Genomic DNA, 10087 nt, shown 5'->3' with positions numbered 1-10087 from the left:
ATGCATAGGCAACCCTATAACCATGAGAACAGTTTGTCATCCACGTCAGCACACTTATACCTGTCACCATACTCAGTAAAATACACAAAAGCTCCATGAATTAGACAAAAAATAAGGAAAAGTGCGCTGAATGGAAGATGCTGTCCACATATGTATGTAAATATAGATCCTACGTTTAAAATATGAATTTTTGACTATCTGGCCCTCCTTGGGACTCAATGTCAGGTACTGAGAATGGTGTATCTCCTCCGTTTCTCACAGGCTGGTGGCCTGACCTTGACCCTTTCCCCATTTGGGCCTGCTAGCCCCTGAATTCAAATCCCAACACTGCCAAAAGATTAATCCTGATGTGAGAAGCCCATCGATTCACCTGTTTTCTTTTCCTGTGAAAGTCCTGGGTCTCAGCTAGGATGGAGAATGAACAGAAAATCCTGTAGCCATGGCAATAGGCTGTCATACATGTAAGCACTTGTCAAAATACTCAGTAAAATACACAATACTTCCATGGATAAGGCAGAAAATAAGGAGAAGTACACCAAATGCAAGATGCTGTCCACACGTATGTAAATATAGATCCTATGTTTAAATAATGAATTTATGAGTATCGTGGCCACCCTAGGGATCAATAGCAAATCCTGGGTATGGCCTAACTCCGTAGTTGCTCACAGACTGGTGTGTTCACCTTGAAGTATTCACCAATTGGTCCTGCTATGCCCTGAGTTCAGATCCCAGCACTACCAACAATTGGATCATGCAGTAAGCAGAGTGTGAAACATTTTTTCTTTTTCTCTGAGAGTCCTGGGTGTGAGGCATGATGGAGAACATGTCTACAAATCTGGATGCCATGTTATAGGATGCTCTCAATGTAATAAACGGAATGGGTATTATCATAGTAAAATCAACAGTAAATAAATGAATAAATGAAAAAGTACAAGGAACAACCACACCAAACGCGTATGGACTGAACATCCATAGGTAAGTACAAATCCTGGCTTTACAATGTATATAAAAAGTCTGTTTTCCATGCCTGGGCCTGAATTCAGGCCTAGAGTACAGGCCTGACTTTCTTATCTTCAAGTTTGGTGAGCTTCCCCTTCTTCCATAGTACTGCAGATTTACCCAGACCCTGAGTTCAAATCCAAAGCCTGGCCGAATAAAAGGGGTGAATAGCAATACTGGGCGCTAATTTCTTTTATTTATTTATTTTTTTGTTTTTTGCTCAACAAATGGCTTGAATTAAAGTCATGGAAACTCTGCCTCAGCCTATGATCACCCTATGCTGGGGTGCAGCCACTGGACCCACAACTGATCCTGGGATCCTAGACCCCCAGGCCTTGTATGGAAAAAATTGCACAGAAAAAAATGCGGTGAGATGGACTTTTTATGATTTCTTCCTTTGCACGGTTACCGTCCTAGTTCTGAATGACACTGTTGCAAAGGGTACTTCACCTTGAATTGCTGAAGGTTGTTGGGCTATTCGGGAAGCCATAGGTCCACGTGGCAATGTACGCTCTGATTTCGAATCCCCATCCTGACACCAATCAATGGCAGGAGATAATAAGAGACTCCTTCCCATCCATAGGAATAACATTCGAATGTTATCAATGTCACTGTTGAATGAGTTGATAGTGGATGATGCTCCTATAAAATAAGACAGCATGATTTCAGGAGACTGATTTTATTTAATATTTACAAAGTATTAAAAGAATATTATTACTTACAGGAATGCAATAATTTCAGGACACTGATTTACTTAGTTTGTTAAGGATGAAAACAATAACGTTAATTACATGGAGGCATAATAAATACCCAAAAATTGGTAGGAATGTAGTCTATATAATTGAATAATGTATAGACATCTCTGGCACTCTATAAAGAAATATATTTATTAGTGTACTACCATCTGCTTGTCAATCTGTTCTTATTTTGTCAACCCCTAGGGCTCAATCTTAGGTCCTGGGAACTGCCTGTCAGCTAAATTTGCCCCAGAATGGCATGCTGACACTCACCCATTCATTAATTGGGCATTGTAGGCTGTGAGTTCAGATGCCAGCATTCCCAAAAAATGAATTGTGGAGTACGAAGCTGATGGTAACACATGTTTTCCTTTTTTGTAAAAGTCCTGAGTGTCAGGTATGAAGTGGAATAAATATGCAGACTCTATCCTATGTAATCAATGTAATCACTGTTCTATGTGTCATAATAGTCAATCAAATGAAGTCAATACATGAATAAAACAAAAAATAAAATAAATTAAGACACTGAACAAAATATGGAGTCAACATATGTATATAAATATAAATCATATATTTAAAATGTACACAAATAGGATGTTTTCTAGTGGTGAGGATCGATTTCATGCCTAAGGAACAGACTTGAATTTTTTGACTTCAAGGAGGCAAGCTTCCCCTTCCCTCACAGTGCAACAGTGTTACCCAGACCATGAGATAAAATTTCAGTCCTGGCAGAAAAAATAACACCTTTATACTATCTGAGGCCCAATTCTTAGGTATTTCATTATGCCTCCGTTTAATGAATGGGATTGTTTAAATGCTTCATAAAGTATCAACCAGTGTCCTATAATATAATTGTGAATAATTTTATCCTAGAATCATTCAAGAACTGCCCATTCAATCATGACATACATCACATTTCATTGGTAATCATATGAATAAGAATGAGTTTCTTAGCATCTCCAGCCATTTGGAGGTGGCAGGACCAAGATTCAAACTGTGGGCTCCAACTCCTACCACTGAAACCCAGGGATGGGGAACTCTCCGGTCTATCCAAGAAAATCAGCAAGACCAATGAGTAGACAGGCACCAGTGGCTCTCACCAGCTCTCCTTGATACTTACAAGACTGTGATAGGAGGATCATGGTCAAAGTCGCCCTAGTCAGGAAAGTCCTTGAGACCCCTTTCCAACTTGAGTGCCAGCAAAGCCAGAAGTAGAGATGTGTGTCTCCAGTGGTAGTGGGCTAGCCTTGAGCAAAAGCAGTTCATGGATTGTGCCCAGATCCCAAGTTCAAGGTCCAGGACTGGCAGCAAACAGACATACACAACAATCTGTGCAGCCATCTGGGTAAATAAGGTCACCCTCTTGTCCCCAAATGGTTGGACAGAGTTCCCTGGAAAAGGGGCTGCTGTCACCTTGACTCTGCCCATTCTGCCTGCATCACAGGATTCTGGCCACACCCCCTTTATTTCATGGTTCTTTCTGCCCAATGGGATACAAGAATGGCAGCCACGCCCACATTCCATGATTCCCTGTAGCACTGGTTTTCCCTCTGTTGAATGAAATCACTACCAGCAGTTGAGGAATGTAGAGTTGGCTAAATAGGGAGTAAGAGACTTGAGGCCTAGGAGGAGAGGCTTTGCTCAAACTCGACACAGGCCGGCCCGCACCCTGGCCCCCTCCCTCATTTCCCTACAGCACAGCATTTCAAAGGTTGTACTACTGGCTCAGATCCGCAGTGTTCTTGGAGTCCTCAGGCAATGGTGCATTGGTGTGCTGCCGGCTGGCATCCCTGACATGGTCCTTGCCCCTGTGTCCTCTGCTCTGGGCCTGAGTGTCCGTCATGCCTCTGCCATCACTGCTCGCCCCACCCAGAGCAGCTGCCAGTAGCTTCTCCCAGTGCCATATGTGAGTGGCTGCCGCACATGCCCACACCCCGTGACCCCATATCCTCCACCCTTTCCCCAAAACTGTGCCTCTCCCATGTCCCACAGTCTGGCCCAGGTCCTGCCAAAAATGTGCCCCAGGGGTGGGTGTGGGTGTAGACCTGAGGACCCCAAACTATCCCTAGCAGCCAGTGTCCTAGGAAATGGGGAAATACAGGGTTGGGTGAGGAGTGGGAGCCACAGAGCCTCTGGCCTGGAACAGTGGGAGACTCATAGCAGTGAGTCTGCACCCTTCCTTTCCCTGGTGGGAACTTGGTGGCTTTAGTCAGAGATGGGGAGCAGCATGTCCACATCTGCCTTTTGGGGTCTTATCCTTTTCTCTGGGGGTGGGGGGTGTTGGATACAGAAGATAAACAACCCCTTGTTGTGTGAGCCCTTGTCTTCAGTGCTTGGTCACACTTTCATGTGAAGAGGGTTCCAGAAAAGCCCAGTAGGGAGGTGAGGGTGCAGGGGTCAAAACAGAAGGATAATATCTGGGGGGAACATCCCTCCACACTCACACACACAAACACATACACGTGGACTTTCAACCCCTCCCAGCTGTCAACAGTTCTTCCAGGTGATCACATTTCCCAGCTCTGCCAGCTTATGCTGGTCCTCCCGGTCCATCTGGTCTCCAACAAACTCAAGAGAGGCACTGTTCTGAGTCGGTGTGTGTGTGTGTGTGTGAGAGAGAGAGAGAGAGAGAGAAAGAGAGAGTGAGAGAGAGAGATAGACATACAGACAGACAGACAGAGACAGAGAGAGACAGAGAGACAGAGAGACAGAGAGTCATAGAGAGAGACAGAGAGACACAGAGAGATAGATGATCTTTCTCCTTGTACAGACTGACTGTGCTCAAGTGACTGATCAGTTGGCAAATTGCAGGTACTGCATGGACGAGCCTTCTCTCACCAGTCTGAATGAGTGTGTTTGTGTGTAGAAGTGGGTTGTAACATGGAGGCTGGATGCTTTGGTAACTTCTACCTGCTATCTTTGAGGGGTGCATGGGCTTCACAGCTGAGGTCTGGGGGCCTGAAAGGGTAAGACGCTTGGAGGGGACTCAGCAATGTTAAATTAGAAGAACAAGGGATCTGTGTGCCCTGGAGCTGTGTACTCCCTTGGGCCTGGTTGGTAACAGTGGAAGCTTGGGAGGACCTGGGAGTGCGGCGCTTAGGGATTGTTTTCCCAGGAGACAGAGAACTTAGTAAGGATGTGAGCCCTGCTAATATCGAGTGCAACAGCATAGGTCAGACTTTGGGTCTTCTCATCATGACGTCTGATAGGCAGGCAAACCCTATTTTAAATCTTGAGCTGTGATTTTCAGATCTAGGATTATAGGCATGAGCCTCTGGCACTGGGCCTCTGGTTCTTTTTGGTATATTAGGGTTTGACCTCAATGCCTTAGGCTTGCCACTCACATATTTGACCATGCGAGCCAAGCTTTTCTGTCGGGCATTTCTGAGATTAAGACTTCATATATGCTCAGGCTGGGCTGGATCGTGGTACTCCTATCTGTGATGGGCATGTGCCACCAGGCCCGGTCCTCTGTAGTTGGGATGATAGACATGTAGCACCATGCTCAGTCAATGGTTTAGATGGAATATCCCAAACTCAGTCCATGGCAGCTGATTCTTGACCACAGGTGAAGCTCGGGGTAGGGCCTCAACTATTGGACCTCAGTATCATCATGGGACAGTTTTGAGGAAACAAGGGATTAATACACAGGAATCTCTAGAGCAGGGCCAGGTACAGAGGGAGGGGCTGTCAGATCCTGTTCTCAGCAATTCTGTGAGCATATGACAGGAAGATACCTGGAAAGGGCTTAGATGGTGTGTGTTATTAATGGGGCGACTGGTATGGGATTATGAAAAAAAACATGGCTCTCTTTCATTATTACTCTACCCCTATGAGGAAGGGAATCCTTCACTTTGTTCAGTTTTGCAACTGGAGAAACTTAGGCACAGAGAAACCAGGTGACCTACTCATGACTCCCAGCTGACAAGAAGCTTGGTCTGACTTCTCTGCCATGCTCTCTAGGACAATGAGTCCTATTCAGTCCACTTCATGTGATGGGAAGGTCCACTTCTTGTCAGTCATGGGGCTTAAACTCTGGGCCTGGTTGTTGTTCCCAAGCTTCACAGCTCAAGGCTAGCACTCTACCAATTGAGTCACAGCACCACTTCCGGTTTTTTGGTGGTTCTTTTGGAGATGAGTCTCACAGATGTTCCTGCCTGGGCAGGCTATGAATCATGATCCTCACATCTCAGCTTCCTGTGTAGTTAGGATTAGAGGCCTGAGCCACCGGCACCTGCCTTAAGTGTAATTCTGACCTTCTTTCTCTCTCTCTCTCTCTCTCTCTCTAAGGAACTGATAGAATGGGTGCTGGAGGAGGAGGCCAGCATCCCCTTGTGGCTCCAGAATTAGAGACCCTCTAATTCTGGAGGTGGGCTGTGGGTCAGGAGCTGTCTCGTTCAGTCTGTTGTACCAGCTCCATGAGGTAAGGCCCTTTGTCCATGGCTAGACCATGACAGTCATTCATTGTACATCTAGCCTTGTTGGACTTAGTATTATGTTCAAAGTCCTTGTCTAGCAAAAATTTCTGGCCAAAATTATGATATATAGTTATGGAATGAAAATGTAATGCCATTTTAAGGAAGTCATTTATGGCTATGTGAATTTGGTTTTATGGTACGGTGATTGCCTAGCATGCACAAAACCCTGAGTTTAATTCCTCAGTACCACAAAAACAGAAAAAGAAACACTGGAAGTGGTGCTGTGCCTCAAGTGGTAGAGTGTTAGCCTTGAACAACAACAACAAAAAAGCTGAGGAATAATTCCCTAGTCCTGAGTTTAAGCCCCAGGACTGGCAAAACAACAACAACAACAACAGAAGCAACAATAAACATTTAGTTATTAAATGCAAAATAAAGAACCCATACTTGAAATATATAATTCCTCCTTCCATACTGATACCTGACAATAGTCCCTAATTCATGTACTTTACTTATATTACGATACTGTTTTGAAAAAAATGTTTTTTCATTAGGTCATGACAGTTAATGCCAGGAATGGGCTTAGAGATCAGGTGAAGATTAATTCTGTAAATTCAAAGATTCCAGGCTTTTCAGTTGTCACTGCTAATCACAATGAGAAGGGTAAACTGAGATTTGGAAACTTTGTAGGCCAGTCATAGCACCAAAAAGCAGCGGCTAATTAACAGTTTTGACAGAAGAGAAGGAATAACTCCAGGTGGAAGGAATAAATAATAGTAACTAAGATATAGCAGAAAGCGTTCTAGGGAACCATTTTTGGTTATTGAAGAATTAGTTATCAACCAAGGTTATTGCTCATTGCCTTTAGCATTCTAAATCTCTTAAGCTAGTTCTTAATCTCTGGGTGATAAATGTATCTCTTTTGCTGTTCTTTCATACCTGATCTCCTTTGTTTTCTAAAAATCTGTCTTTCTCTATATCTCTATGAACATTCCCTGATACTAAATACACCTACACATATGGAAGAGAATGCTAATGTAAGGTTTCCATAGCTCATGAGCCATTAATATAACAAAATGGAAAAGGAGGACATATTTATTGCTATCTCAATTTTTCTGAAAAGCTACAATGTCACATCATTTGATTCAAATTTCCATTATTTGTCTACAGTGTCATTAAGTGCACATAAATGCAAATATGAGCCGGGTGCTGGTGGCCCATGCCTGTAATCCTAGCTACTCAATAGGTTGAGACCAGAGGATTGTGGTTCAAAGCCAGCCTGGTCAGGAAAGTCCATGAGACTCTTATCTTCAATTAACCACTGGAAATCAGAAGTGGTGCTGTATCTAAAGTCGTAGAGCACTTAACTTGACCTGAAGAGCTGAGGGACAATGACCAGGATCAGAGTTCCGGCCTCACAACCAACAAAAAAGTGCAAATAAAACTTTGTTTCCCCAAAAGGAATGATGAATTCAAGATTAATCTTCCCAAGCAGAGAAAGTAATTCCTAAATGATTCAGTGCACCTACTTTTGCTGAGTTATTTAAGTCATGGCTTCTTTGCTGGACATATTCTCTTTTAAAAATTGTCAAACATTGGTTTTATAATAAACTTCACCTAATATTTCTTGGTTCAAAAGAGAAGTCTATACAATTGATGTCACTTAGCTTTCTTACTATCTCATCTCAATGCCAACCCATTTAGGAGAATCTGTCCAACTCTTATCTGTAATTAAACACCAAAAAATCAGAAGTTGATTTTTGGCTCAAGCAGTAGAGTACTAGTTTTGGGGGCAGGTGGGCAGGAAAGACAACTGTACAGGGATGAGTTCCAGCTTCTGAGTTCAAGCCCCAGAACCAGCACAAACTATACAAACAACCAAACAAAGGAAATCCTAGGTATTTCTTTGGGTCCCTCTTTAAAGGAGTACTGGTCTGAGAAAAGGTTGCTTTTGCCGATCATACTCATTGGATCCTGCTTTTTTGGAATCCTTATTGCTATAGAAAATTCAGGACCAGACTAAAGGAATTGATAAGTGACTCCTGCCAAAAAAGAATCACCTCAGGAGTGAAACATTCATCCGTAAGACTTTTTAACCTCCGTGGTTTTTTTCTTTGTAGTAGAACACTTTTAAAAAAAAGTTATTTCCTTTTGTTATATGCTGGCCTTGAAACAGCCATTGTTTCCTTTTGTAATACTCTCAATTAGAAGTTTTATATGAGTAAAGAAGACACTCAAAAAAGTCAATGACAGAGGTTCCTTCAAGCCTTGGATTCTTTTCTCTTACAATAAAGAGGAAAGCAAAAGTTAACTTGAATTTTCTCATTCCGCTATGTTCAATTCCTCTCCTGGAATCAATTTTCACATCCAGTAAAAGTTACTTCCATTTACTTCCAGTAAGAATATATGGCGCTGCTCCAGATAAAATGAATGCTTTTTGGCTTCATTGAAATAGCACAAGGACAGCTTTGGACATGAGGTCACACATGTTTCAGAGACAACTTAGTAAAGAGAAAATATGAAATTTAAATTGCTTATAAATACATTATCCATGAGTAGATTGAGTTCAAACTTCTTAAGTGCTCTATAAAGTAAGGTGAATTTTAAACGGTAAGAAAGATCTCAGATGATTTTCTTGTGAGTGTGTGTTCTGTGCATTAATTTCCCAAGGGCACATGAGGTAAAAATAAGAGAACCAATAGCAATAATAGGAAAAATAGAAGTTTTGTGTTTAAGTATAAGTGTTCAATACAATATAAAAATCTCTACAAATAAGACAACATTAAAACATTGAAGCCAAGTCCAGTATGTAGATTTATGGGATTGATATAGAAAAAGCAGTACTCCTAAGTGGAACATGAAGCGTTTTTTGAGTCTTTGGTATAACATGGTATGAATAGAATAATTGCGTGACATCTTCTTTCTTCTACATATATGTAACAAGAAACAATTTCCTTAATTATGTGCGCCTGTACACAATGATAAAAATGCTAGGTTTAGGGTTCAATTTTATTTTTGTTTCTGTTTTATTGGTTTGTCCTAGGGTTTGAACTCTCATCCTGGATATTGTCGCTGAGCTCAAGGCTCATGCCCTACCACTTCAATCTCACTGCCACTTGTGTCTGGCTTTTTCTGAGAAGTTTATTGGAGATAAGAGTCTAAAAATCTTCCTGCCTGGGTGGGCTTTGAACCATAATTTTACATTCTTAGCATCCTGAATATATATAATATAGCTATAAAGTATAAATATAAATAATATTTGCAAGTGTTCTGATCTCAAGAGTAACACTGTGGGAAAAATGATGCAGCTCAGTTTATTGTGGTGTTCTTTCCAGAATAAGGAGGGCATCATATTAGCAGAGGTGTAGTATTTTCACTATAGAGATAAGCTATTCATGATGTGAATTAAGGAATTTTAAGATACACCCTACAAGTTGGAAACTGTTGGGCTAGTATGACTTTATGGCATAAATCTTGGAATTGACGGTCATAGAAATAATGGTTTACACTGATAATCAATTGCTTACTCATGAAAAATTAATTATTACAAATGCTTCATAGTTTTATCCTCTAACAGAATGTTTCTATTTTTCTGTTGACTTCTCAATCTGTAAGACCCCATTGGAAACTGCATCTATTCCAGAATTTCATAACATGCAAACAGGTACTGTTTGAACCTCTCAGGTTTGGAATGTTGAGAATTTAAAAATGAGTAGTTATTACTGATACAAATTTTGAAGAACACATATATTCTGTCCTCTTAACAATTTATTTACTTTTAAAAGTTATGGGTTTCCTTAGAAATAAACTGTTTTCGGTTTTAGTATAAGAATATACTAAATTTATTCTTTTTTCAAAATATTGGCAAGTTCATTGTGAAAATATTGTCTAGTTGGATAACAGTCAAGTTGATGGTCCACTGATAAAGAAGGG

This window comes from Dipodomys spectabilis, unplaced genomic scaffold (assembly GCF_019054845.1).
Source record: "Dipodomys spectabilis isolate Male_0828 unplaced genomic scaffold, ASM1905484v1 ptg000129l, whole genome shotgun sequence".
Classification (NCBI taxonomy): domain Eukaryota; kingdom Metazoa; phylum Chordata; class Mammalia; order Rodentia; family Heteromyidae; genus Dipodomys; species Dipodomys spectabilis.
Note: the sequence above shows the minus strand (reverse complement) of the source record.